Source organism: Oncorhynchus tshawytscha, linkage group LG05, assembly GCF_018296145.1.
Source record: "Oncorhynchus tshawytscha isolate Ot180627B linkage group LG05, Otsh_v2.0, whole genome shotgun sequence".
In the NCBI taxonomy this organism is placed as follows: Eukaryota; Metazoa; Chordata; class Actinopteri; order Salmoniformes; family Salmonidae; genus Oncorhynchus; species Oncorhynchus tshawytscha.
This window is the reverse complement of record NC_056433.1, coordinates 14,675,293-14,689,207: the sequence shown is the minus strand read 5'-3', so window position 1 is coordinate 14,689,207 and position 13,915 is coordinate 14,675,293.

The window sequence follows — 13,915 nt, the reverse complement described above, 5'->3', positions numbered from 1 at the left end:
ACCTTGCAGGTGCTGCAGGATTTCAGTCCTTCACGGCGTAGTGTGTAACCAAATGTTTTCTTGGTGACTGTGGTCCCAACTGCCTTAAGATCATTGACAAGATCCTCCCGTGTAGTTCTGGGCTGATTCCTCACCGTTCTCATGATCATTGCAACTCCACGAGGTGAAATCTTGCATGGAGCTCCAGGCCGTGGGAGATGGACAGTTATTTTGTGTTTCTTCCATTTGCGAATAATCGCATCAACTGTTGTCCCCGTCTCACCAAGCTGCTTGCCGATGGTCTTGTTGCCCATTCCAGCCTTGTGTAGGTCTACAATCTTGTCCCTGACATCCTTGGAGAGCTCTTTGGTCTTGGCCATGGTGGAGAGTTTGGAATATGATTGATTGATTGCTTCTATGGACAGGTGTCTTTTATAGAGGTAACAAACTGAGATTAGGAGTGTGCTCCTAATCTCAGCTCGTTACCAGTATAAAAGACACTTGGGAGCCAGAAATCTTTCTGATTGAGAGGGGGTCAAATACTTATTTCCCTCATTAAAATGCAAATCAATTTTATAACATTTTTGACCTTCGTTTTTCTGGATTCTTTTGTTGTTATTCTGTCTCTCACTGTTCAAATAAACCTACCATTAAAATGATAGACCGATAATTTCTTTGTCAGTGGGCAAACGTACAAAATCAGCAGTATATACATATATATATTAATATATATATATATATATATATATATATATATATATATATATATATATATGTATTTTTTCTTTTTTGAGATTTGTTGAATTTCTTTCCTTTTAATGCATTTGAGCCAATCAATTGTGTTATGACAAGGCACAGTGGTATACAGAAGATAGCCTATTTGGTAAAAGACCAAGTCCATATTATGGCAAGAACAGCTCAAATAAGAAATTACTTTAAGACATGAAGGTCAGTCAAACAGACACATCTCAACATCAACTGTTCAGAGGAGACTGCGTGAATCAGGCCTTCATGGTGCTGCAAAGAAACCACAACTAAAGGACACCAACAAGAAGAAGAGACTTGCTTGGGCCAAGAAACATGAGCAATGGATATTAGACCAGTGTAAATCTGTCCTTTGGTCTGATGAGTCCAATCATTTTTGATTCCAACCGCCATGTCTTTGTGAGACGCAGAGTAGGTGAACAGATGATCTCCGCATGTGTGGTTCCCACCGTGAAGCATGGAGGAGGTGTGATGGTGTGGGGGTGGTTTGCTGGTGACACTGTGAGTGATTTATTTAGAATTCAAGGCACACTTAACCAGGATGGCTACCACAGCATTCTGCAGCGATATCATTTGTTTTTCAACAGGACAATGACCCAACACACCTCCAGGCTGTGTAAGGGCAATTTGACCAAGAAGGAGTGTGATGGAGTGCTGCATCAGATGACCTGGTCTTCACAATCTCTTGACCTCAACCCAATTGAGATGGTTTGGGATGAGTTGGACAGCAGAGTGAAAGAAAAGCAGCCAACAAGTACTCAGGACATGTGGGAACTCCTTCAAGAAAGCATTCCTCATGAAGCTGGTTGAGAGAATGCCAAGAGTGTGCAAAGCTGTCGTCAAGGCAAAGGGTGACCACTTTGAAAGATCTACAATCTAAAATGTATTTTGATTTGTTTTTTTTGTTACTCCATGTTATTTCATAGTTTTGATGTCTTCACTATTATTCTACAGTGATGAAAATAGTAAAAATTATGAAAAACCCTGGAATGAGTAAGTGTGTCCAAACGTTTGACTGGTTCTGTATGTCTATAATGTTTCTCAGTCCGTGACAGACAGTTTATGGCTTATGGTCTACATGGTTCAGCCAACTAGAACCAGGCTTAAGGAGTAACAGGGCATTGTGCTCCGTGCCTAGATCCCAAATGGCACCCTATTCCCATATGAAGTGCACTACTTTTAGTGCACTGTAGGGAATAGGGTGTCATTTGGGACAGAGCCCGTGAGTAGTAACCAGTGACAGATCCACAGGCGTGACGGTGAGCTCTGCAGACGGATCCCTTTAAACTCCCAGGGCTTTAGAGCAGCAACACCACTGTGTCTGCGGGGCTGATGCCTTCCTTTGTCACAGAGCTGCTAAGCTCCCAATGCAAATATAAAGTGAATAGTGTGTCGCTTCTACTTCACATCACTGGGCCTTACTGTCTGGCTACTGGATGGAGTGGAGAGGGAGAGGGAGTCAAAGAGGGTCATTTAAGGTCTTTATCAATCTATCTCTCTTTTATAGAGGAGAGGAATGGAGTAATATTGTGAAGCAGGACAAGCCAGCAGCAAGGTGACTGTTACATCTTTTGTTTATGTGTTTGTGTCTTCGAAATGTATGTGCTTGTGTGTGTGTGTGTGCTAGTTCATGTGTATTGTGTCTGTGTATGTACAGTATGTCTGTCTGTATTATGTTAATTGTGTCTATGCTAGCTCTGCCCATGGTGTCATGGTGTAGAAAGTTAAAGCTCAGACACTGGTAGTATTGTCAAACATTTGCCTGCCGACAATACTTAGCACCTCTGAACAGAGTGTCGGCAGTCAATCTCTTCTGTGTTCTCACAGCAAAGACCTTGAAGTCGTCAGCCACTCAGCCTTGTTCAAATACTCCAAACCAGAAAGTAGCGTTGTTTGGCAATGCTTGTGTGTTCCTTAGTTTATGGTCTAGATTCCAATGTTAGCTAGCTGCTCTAATATTGCTATAGAATTCCCTTGTTGATACTCACCGGCCTCAGCTAGATAACAACGAAACAATTTAATTCACTCTCCATAATCCAGTACTGCCAGCCCATAACCAAATGTTTAGATAGCTAGCTAATGTTAGCATATTCACTAGCTTGTTAAGGACACTGCACCAACTCAGCAGCTACCATAGGCAGCTGTTTCATGGAAACTAGCTAATCCATTTGGATTTAATTATAATGTCAATACTAGCTACAGCGGTGAGCTAGCTTGGAGGAAGTATTTAGTGTTGTGTGCATTGCATCTGTGGCATTAGCTATGTACAGTGTGACAGGCTCATGATATTTTACCTTTATTTAACTAGGCAAGTCAGTTATGAACAAATTCTTATTTTCAATGACGGCCTAGGAACCGCCTGTTCAGAGGCCGAACGACAGATTTGTACCTTGTCAGCTCGGGGGTTTGAACTGCAACCTTCTGGTTACTAGTCCAATGCTCTAACCACTAGGCTACCCTGCCGCATGGATGGATTTAACAGTGGATGTACAGAGAATGCCCTATTATTTTTCTTTTTGTTGTCACTCCTGTTGGCTCGTGCTCTCTGATTGGCTCAAAGTCAAGTTGTTGGCCACTGCATTGCGATTCCATATGTAGAAAATGGCAGGTTCGTCACTACTGTGTCGGCACACAGCAGGTACCACTTTTCTTCTAGCAAGAGAAGGAATGGCCTCCCACTGATAAGAATATATCAGCAGTGAGATTTTTTCATGAAACCCACCGAGAATCTCACTGCCGATAGGATTCTTATCACAGTAGGAGGCCGTTATTATTACCGTGTGAATCAGGTGACTTTAGAGGTGTGTAAAGAATGCAGCTAGGCTCTGCAATCTGGATCGCTAAAGCGTTACAGATTGCGCAATAGAAACTTAAAGGTAATTTCCAGATTGAGACAACATATGCAGTGTTTACGGTGAGTGCAGTCTCCACTAACGCGGGAACATTGTCTTTACATTTCAATCACGCAATAATGCTGAACTTCCACTATATGGATTGAATAGAGCCTCTAAGGTTGTATCCCAAATTGCACCCTTATGAGGATCGACGCAGGAGATGAGAAGCAGGAACAGGGAGAACATTTATAAAACAATGGACATGAAACAGAACAGGAACAGCGTCTGGACAGGGGAAAAATAACGATGTCAATGCTGACACAGGGAACAAACTGAGGAAGATAGATATAGAGGGGGTAATCAACAAAGTAATGGAGTCCAGGTGAGTCCAATATTGCGCAGCTGCTCGTAGTGATGGTGACAGGTGTGCGTAATGAAGGGCAGCCTTGCGCCCTCGATCACCAGAGAGGAGGATCGGGAGCAGGCGTGACCACCCTATTCCCTACATAGTGCACTACTTTGACCAGAGTAGTGCATTTAGTGGGGAATAGAGTGCCATTTGGGATGTAGACTAAGATACAATCTGATTAAGATCCAGGCACTCAGCCAAACCCCCGAGGCATAGGATATGGCCCTAAAAAACAATGTGACGGAAGATAAATGCTCAAACATTTGTTCAAACTCTTGACTTCAGGGTACTCTCTTTCTTTCATTGTCCCCTTTTTGGCCTGATTCTCCTCCACTCCTCTCCTCTATCCATCCATCCTCCATTCCTCTCCTCCATCCATCCATCCTCCACTTCTCTTCTCAAATCAGGCAGACTGTCAGAGGGAGCTACGTTTTGCTGAACAACGGGTAATTGAGATGTCCCATCTTGCTCTTAAAAGAAATGGAGGGATTGTCGAGTTTCCTATTAAATTATTAACGCACAGCCCCTGGCGTAGCCCCATGCAGCCGAGCTGGGCTAGAGATCTGGTTTCCTGGCTAGGAGGAGAGTGGATGCCATGTTCCCTTTCCTCTCCCTCCCTTGTCCCTTCCTTCTCCCCTGCACAAGGCCAATGTGTCGAGTGCTAGGCAGAGGCTAGATGGATCCATTAAAGAAGGAATATGATCCAAGAGTGTGACATAAAAATAGAGAAGACGAAGAGGAATGTGGCATCGGCTTAACCAAGGAAATGCAATACGCCTAGTCTGCCTGAGGACATACAATACTGTAGTGTGTTACAGCAGAGAGCATAACAGGTGGATTCATAGCCCAACATACACGTAACTATAGGATTAATGTATATTTCAAAGCATAGTAGGCTTGATAAAGAGTGTTGTACTAAAAGTGTACTATAAGTTTTCTAACCCTCTATTGTACACATTTTGTTTCTTCAATACATACCTACACGTACGCTACGGTCACAAGACGCAGGCCTCCTTAATGTCCCTAGAATTTCTAAGCAAACAGCTGGAGGAGGGCTTTCTCCTATAGAGCTCCATTGTTATGGAATGGTCTGCCTACCCATGTGAGAGATGCAGACTGTGTCTCGACCTTTAAGTCTTTACTAAAGACTCATCTCTTCAGTGGGTCATATGATTGAGTGTAGTCTGGCCCAGGGGTGTGAAAGGTGAACGATGAGGCACTGGAGTAACAAACCACCCTTGCTGTCTCTGTTTGGCCGGAATCCCTCTCTCCACTGGGATTCTCTGTCTCTGACTCTACAACAGGGGCTGAGTCACTGGCTTACTAGTGCTCTTCCATGCCGTTCCTAGGAGGGGTGCGTCACGTCGTGCCAGGCTTTTTTCGCTATAATTGACTTGAGTGGGTTGAGTCTCTGACGTGATCTTCCTGTCCGGGTTTTGCTCCCCCTCGGGCTTGCGCGGGGGAGGAGATCTTTCGTGGGCTATACTCCGCCTTGTCTCAGGGTAGTAATTTGTTGGCTTGTTGATATCCCTCTAGTGGTGGTGGTGGGGGGGGGTCTGTGCTTTGGCAAAGTGGGTGGTTTTATATCCTGCCTGGTTGTTCCTGTCCTGGGGTATCGTCGGACAGGGCAACAGTGTCTCCCAACCCCCCCTGTCTCAGCCTCCAGTATCTATGCTCCAATAGTCTATGTGCCGGGGGGCTAGGGTCAGTCTGTTATATCTGGTGAAACCCCTGCCTTATATGGTGTCCTGTGTGAACTTAAGTATGCTCCCTCTAATTCTCCCATCTCTCTCTCTCTCTCCTGGAGGACCTGAGCCCTAGGACCATGCCTCAGGACTACCTGGCCTGACGACTCCTGGTTGTCCCCATCCCCAATCCATCTGGTCGTGCTGCAGTTTTGCCTGTGGCTATGGATCCCTGACCTGTTCACTAGACGTGCTACCTTGTCATGCTGCTGCTCAAGTTTCAACTGTTCTGCCTGTGGCTATGGAACCCTGACGTGTTCACCGGACGTGCTACCTGTCCCAGACCTGGTGTTTTCGACCTTCCCTCTCCCTCTCTCTCTCTCTCTCTCTCCCACCCACTCTACTGCACCTGCTGTCTTGACCTCTGAGTGCTCGACTATGAAAAGCGAACTGACATTTACTCCTGAGGTGCTGACCTGTTGCACCCTCTACAACCACTGTGATTATTATTTGACCCTGCTGGTCATCTATGAATGTTTGAACATCTTGAAGAACGATCTGTCCTTAATGGCCATGTACTCTCAATCTCCACCTGGCACAGCCAGAAGAGGACTGGCCACCCCTTCATAGGTTCCTGCCTTTCTAGGGAGTTTTTCCTAGCCACTGTACATCTACATCTGCATCTGTATTGCTTGATGATTGGGGTTTTATGTTGGGCTTCTGTATAAGCACTTTGTGAGATCTGCTGATGTAAATACATTTGATTTGATTTAATCTCAAATGGCACCCTATTCCCTTCATCACAACTGTTGACCAGGGCTCTGGTCGCTGTACTAAACAAACACACATACAAATAAACAGACCACTAAACTCCCCTAAGTAGTACGAGTAAACCCCTCCAAATCCACCCTGAGCCAGTGGAGGATGTAAAGAACAGATGGACCTTTACTGGGGGGAGGGGCTGGTCCAACTCAAGGTGTTATAAAAAAATGCATCCCCCTCCCCAAAGTTGCAAATATTTTCACATGACTCTCCCGTTGTACTGTAAAATAAATTGAACAACCTCCCCCTCACAGAATGAACTCTAAATAATGTTTACAACCACAAATAACAATAACTGTAGCGACCCTGTTTTTATAAACATGGATATTGACTGTGCCACTTCAGCATGCTTTTGTGGCACAGTTGATGCCACACATCATGGGCTAGAAGGTTGAGGGTTTGCCGACCACCACAGGCGAGCTCACTCTCCTTGACTGTGTCATTACGCTACGATCAGAGATTTTCCACCAACAGGTTTCTGTGCCGATGCACCACACAACCAATAAACAAAGCACACTGACTTTGGGTACTTTAATATCATGGTTTGAGTTTTCAACAGAACAATAAATAGACGATGTCAATCTCAACAAACAGAAAATACATCCCTCCCTACCTTGTAGGTTCACCCAGTATCCAAATGTCATTCACATTTTTGGTGTTTTGGAACTGAAGTCTCTTTCCATTCATCAATTTAAAAAAGACATTCACAATGATTATTTAAAGTGACCAAGATTGCACAATAAAGTCGGGGAATTATTTCCATTTTGGTTCCAATTTTTTGGGGACATAAATACATATACAATTACATAGATACAGACACATTGCAGAGATTGAGACGGAAAAAAAAATGCTCATCATCCAGATGAGTATGAGGGGGGAGTTTAAGTACAATTCTTACAAGCTTGTTTTGGCTGGTCTGTAGCTTATTCTATGGATGTTTGGGGCTGCTGGTGAACCATGATGTGCAGCATAATCAAAGAGACACGAGTCTAGCGCACTTGCCAGAGTCTTTAGGTGGTCTAGCTAGGTTTCAATCCAATTGGCGACACATTTTCATGTGAATATTCAAAAATCTTCATAAAAACAATAGGCCATTTTAGAGTTTCCTTTAGGAAAATGTGGACAACATGCCAGGGAAGATTCTAATTTACCAGGCATTTGAGACATTTAATGGACATCCATATGCATTCAGATCCAACTAGGCACCATCAAAAATCGAGGGATGTTGGCCAAATCAGCCATATTTACGTGTCCTTAAAAACAGTCTATAACAAATGACATAAACACTATCCCTTGTGTTTCTATGTGTAGAATACGCAAAACGTTATTGGCCATTTCTTTGTAGATTTTTTGGCTACTTTCCTAAAACTATAATTGTCCAACTCACAGTTCAGCTGTCAGAGATTTGAGCACTAAATGTATCAGGGCACTGCATGCAAAGGCCTTAAGGCTTACAGTTGGTGTCCACTGTGTGATATGAACATTTTAATAAATATATATAGCCTATATAAAGGAAGAGAAGCTTCAGCCTAACCCCAGAGAGAGAGATATCTTGGAACGGTGGCTTGGTACAACACAGACAAGCATTTATTTATGTCAGATGGCTACTGCGTCTGCTGTACAGATATAGATGTAAGGAGGGTAATTCATACATTTTCCATCAAAATATTTTGTATGAAGATAAACATTATATTGTTAGATTATAGGAGTAACTCTGGTAGGCCTGAAACAGTCTTCCTCACCTCAATTTCAATTGTCAGAATCAGTTGGAGCACGGGGCACTCTGCCTTCATATCATAGGCCTGCAGTAGCTACCAAACCTTCACAAACGTTTCCAAACTTTATTAGGCTAATATCGAAAGTAAGTCAAGCCATAGTTCATAGTGAAAATACAAGCAGAAGAGCGGATGTAAACAAGTGTCACGCCCTGACCTTAGTATTCTTTGTTTTCTTTATTATTTTGGTTAGGTCAGGGTGTGACATGGGTGATATGTGTGTTTTTGTCTTATTCTAGGGTGTTTGTACTGTCTAGGGTTTTTTGTAGATTTATGGGGTTGTTTTCATCTAGGTGTTTATGTTGGTCTATGGTTGCCTAGATTGGTTCTCAATTAGAGGCAGGTGTTTATCGTTGTCTCTGATTGGGAACCATATTTAGGCAGTCATCTTCTTTGGGTATTTCGTGGGTTATTGTCTATGTTATGTTGCACGTTAGCACATTGTTTATATAGCGGTCACGTTCGTCTTATTCGTTTTTGTTGTTTTTGTTTAAGTGTTCTTCGTGTTCTTCATTAATAAAGAATGTATTCTAACCATGCACTTTGGTCTACTCCATATGACGAACGTGACAACAAGAGAAAAAACCCACTACCCTCCCCTGTGCCCCAAAAAACCCAATCAACCCTCCCCTACTTTGGACCACCTCCCCAGTAAATTTTGATCTGTCCCTAAGATGAAGTGTACAGACTGCATAAATAGTGGTGCACTATAAAGGGAAGGGGGTGTCATTTGGGACGATACCTCAGTGTACATGTCTGAAGCTCAAATGGGGTCTGTTAGACAGGCAGGGGCCATCAGCAGCATGGCCCCTGAGAGACACGAACCCTTGGGACCTGTGGAGGGGGAAGAGAGAGAACGGGCCCAGGAGAATGGAGCAGAGGCAGCCACCTGATGTGTGTGTGTCGGTGAGGGTGTGTATGTGTGTGTCTGTGAGGGTGTGTGTGTGTCAGAATATGTGCGTGAGTGTGTGTGTGTGTGTGTGTCTGTGAGGGTGTGTGTGAGTGTCAGAGTATGTGTATATGTGTGTGTTTGTGTGTACATATATATTTACATTTGAGTCATTTAGCAAACACTCTTATCAAGAGCGACTTACTGTTAGTATATGTGTGTGTTTATGTGCATGTGTGTGTGGGTGTGTGCGTGCTTTCAAACTTGCGCCAATTACAGTAGTGTGACAGAAGCAGGACAGTACTGACAGACCCCTGCCTTGAGGCAGACACCCATCAACCCACCACACACCATCAGCATTGTGTGTGTGTGTGTGTGTGTGTGTGTGTGTGTGTGTGTGTGTGTGTGTGTGTATGCATGCATGTGTGTGTAGACCCTGAGACGACATAGTGGGAGGCGGGGGTGGGGGGGGTTGGCACGCCATCCAGGGGGAGGAGAAGAAAGGGGAGCAAAACTTGGACTGACACCAGAATCTCCGTCAGGAGAAATGCTGAGGGATAAGCTGATACCTTATGTATTCTATGCATAGGATGACTTTAGGCTGCCCAGTGGGGTTAGTCACAGTGAATTACAGGCTTTCTACTGAGCTGAAGCATCAGGCGGTTAGTTACTGAGGGTTGTTGCTCCTGAGACTGATACCTTACTAGATAGTGAGAGGAGTAAGAGTGAATCCATACGCAGTGTATTCTGCTTTCACTATCACAGTACTAAGGCTGAAGGCTGGTAGCTGAGCACAGGGATCCTGTTCTTTTCCTAGTGGTCAGACAGCTGTGGTCCACAGGTGCACTATTCACCCAGGTGTTCCATCATCCCTTCTTTTTTATTTATTTTATTCTCTCCCTTATTTTGACCAGGTAAGTTGAATCTGCATTCTAAATGGCACCCTATTCCCTATGTTATGCACTACTTTTGACCAGGGCCAGGGTTATATTCAGAAGTAGTACACTATGTATAGAATAGGGTGCCATTTGGGATGAAACCCAAGGCTTTCAGCATATAGGAGTAAAAACATAAATAATTATTAATTTATGCAAGCTGTACAGTACAGTACATACAGTATAAATGCAGATGGGGAAATATGTGATTAGCAGGTTCCATGATTAATTAATCTGTTGGGGCTGTGGTTAGACAGTAGACCGACAGGACTAAAATACATGTTGGCTCATTATACGGATGCGGTTCAGAGCATGCAATCAATTGAATGAAAATGTAGATATGTATTTTTTACTGTAATAACTTCCTCACTTCATTGGTCAGCCATCTCAGGCCTTTACTGCATTATACTGTAATACACTACTGTGTGCATCCTAAATGGCGCCCTATTCCCTATTTAGTGCACCACTTTTGACTAGGTCCCATAGGACTCTGATTAAAAGTAGTGCACTATATAGGGAATAGGGTGCCATTTGAGACGTAGCAGTAGAGTAGCTAGTAATCGTCTCTTACGCTGTCATTCTGTCTTTTGCATCACAGCACACCTGTTATTAGACACATAGATGGAATGGAAAGCTCTTTTAGTGAAGTGGTGGAGCGTTGAGCAATCAGATGAGCGCTAATGCCTTTTCCCTACAGTCTATCTAATGGAACCTCCCGGACCCCAACATTAATATTTAAACGCTGACAAGTCTCACTCCTACTTAGTTCTGTCTGTAAGCACATGAGACAGGCCCTCGCTTCTGATCACAGCCTTTCAACACTGACACACCACGACTTACTGCTCCCCCCTCCGAGGCACTACCATAAACAGCCGCCAGGCACGAGGAGGAGGAGGTATGGCGAACAACAACAATGCAGCACACCCTCACTCATACAGGAGTTATAGGAATCACGGCATGGAGTTCAAACCGTTGCCGCGGTAATTCTCTCTGACACGGTTGACGTCCCTGGCCTGAATGTCTGTTGTCACCGTCAGGGAGGAGAGGGTGGGAGGGAGGGGTATTGGGTTAATGTCATTGGACCCTGGGCTCACCTGAAGGCTAAGATGGGGGACGGGGAAGACACCAGTTGGGCCTCTGGCTGGCTCCCTCTGTGTATATCTCAATACTATGTAGCCCAGAGGGGAGCAGGGGATAAACAGTGACAGTGTCACGCAACCAGTCTGGCCTGGGTCAAAGATGTGGCACGTAGCTCAGCCAGGCAGGCAGACAGGCAGGCAGGCTCAGAGGACATGTAGGGCAGGCAGCGTGCCAGTGAATAATGTAGGTTATCTGTCACATGATGTCACTATGAAGAGTGTGTTCATACTCCTACTGATATGACAGGTGTGAACAGAACAGCATGTGGATGGGGTAGGACAGCAGTAGTAGTGGTGGTGGTGGGTAGTTGTCATGGATGGCTTGGCTTCAATTCTGCCTGGTTACTGTCTGTTACGGGGTAGGATTTGATTTACAGTAGGCTCAGCCAATCCACAGCAGGGCAAACAGGTAGTACAGAGTAAACTGTAAACATATTTTTTTCATAATGTCTGTATTTACAGACAGAAACACCAGGGTGATATTTAGCCTTTCTTCTGATAACGGATTTAAAAACATGGCATTGAAGATAATAAAAGGTAAATCACACTCAGAGAGCAGTCTTGTCCAGAAATCATCTGCAGCCAGGATGTGAATAGAGAGAAGGGACATCTGCATACTAAGAGCTGTGACTTTTCATAGCAGGTTAGGAGAGCGTTTTCACAAACCGTAACCCTTTTCCTAAACTTAACCTAATTATCCTAACCTGCTACATTAATTCTCATTACCTCAGTAGCTGTGCATGGGTAAAATCACTGGGGAATCCAAGCCAGAAGGAAATGCCATATTACAACCTATGTGTTGTGGTAACGGCCTTGTTAGCTCTATAACCTGTCAGTTCATATGCCACTGTGATATATATAGACCAGATATATTCAACAACGGAACTGGAGAGCAACCTCTGTCCGGTGTAGTCCACAAAGCATATCGCATGTAGCAAACAGTCACACGACCTACAGCACGGTCAAGCAAGTTAATGTTTCCGAGATTTTCGGGCTACTGAACAACTATTGATTCAGAACCAGGGAGAGTTACCGCAAGTCGCAAAGAAAACAGGAACTGCCTCCACTATTCCAGCACCATTTACACTTCACCATTTCAACATCATCAAATCACCTATGATTTGGTCGCTGTTTTCCCTTGAATTCAAATCTACGGGCGGCAACAATGTCATCGTCTTTTTGACCCAACAGGATGAGATAGATGGGCTAGACAAACACGGACAGAGGTGCGCAGTTGCTTTCTCCGGCGAGACGTGTTCAGCTTCTTGCGAATTGAAGGAAAATAATGAAACACAGAGAGATGAAAGATACATTATTTTATATACGGTGTATTCGGAAAGTATTCAGACCCCTTGATGTTTCCACATTTTGTTACGTTGCAGCCTTATTCTAAAATGGATAAAATTAATATTTATTTTTTTCCTCATCAATCAAGCAAAAACAGGTTTTTAGAAATGTTTGCAAATGTATAAAAATACATTTAAAAAATACCTTATTATCATAAGTATTCAGAACCTTTGCTATGAGACCCGGTGCATCCGTTTTCCAATGATCATCCATTTAGTTTTTTACATTTTTAATTGAACCTTTATTTAACTAGGCAAGTCAGCTAAGAACAAATTATTATTTACAACGATCCTGCAGGGACAGCGGGCTGAGATTAAAAATGAAAAATGAAAAATGAAATAAAAATAGAGAAGAGAGACACCACAACACTACATAAAGAGAGACCTAAGACAACAACATAGTATGGCAGCAACACATGAAAACACAGCATGGTAGCAACACAACATGACAACAACATGGTAGCAACACAACATGACAACAACATGGTAGCAACACAACATGACAACAACATGGTAGCAACACAACATGACAACAACATGGTAGTGACATAACATGGCAGCAGAATATGGTAGCAGCACAAGACATGGTACAAACATGATTGGGCACAGACAACAGCACAAAGGGCAAGAAGGTAGAGACAACAATGCATCAAGTGAATTGAGATGTTTCTACAACTTCATTGGAGTCCACCTGTGATTAATTAAACTGATTGGACATGATTTGGAATAGCACACACCTGTCTAAATAAGGGACCACAGTTGACAGTGCATGTCAGAGCAAAAACCAAGCCATGAGGTCGAAGGTATTGTCCATCGAGCTCAGAGACAGGATTGTGTCGATGCACATATCTGGGAAATGGTACCAAAAAATGTCTGCAGCATTGAAGGTCCCCAAGAACACAGTGGCCTCCATCATTCTTGGAACCATCATTCTTCTTCCACATCCATCCTAACAGAAATGATCTGCAGTAAAGAATGGGAAAACTCCCCAAATACCGGTGTACCAATGAAGACTTGAGGCTGTAATCACTGCCAAAGGTGCTTCAAGTACTGAGTAAAGGGTCTGAATACTTAAGTAAATGTGAATTTATAAAAAACAGTTTTTGCTTTGCCATTACGGGGTATTGTGTGTAGATTGATGAGATAAAACATATATTTTATCCATTTTAGAATAAGGCAGTAACAGATTTTGGGGGGAAAAAGTCAAAGGGTCTGAATACTTTCCGAAGGCACTATATATTTTTCTTGGTCATTTTTTGGGGAAGCCTGGCTTCCCTTGACATCCATGAATACAGGCCACCGCCTCACCACCTGCACAAGTTCTCCTAACCTGCTAC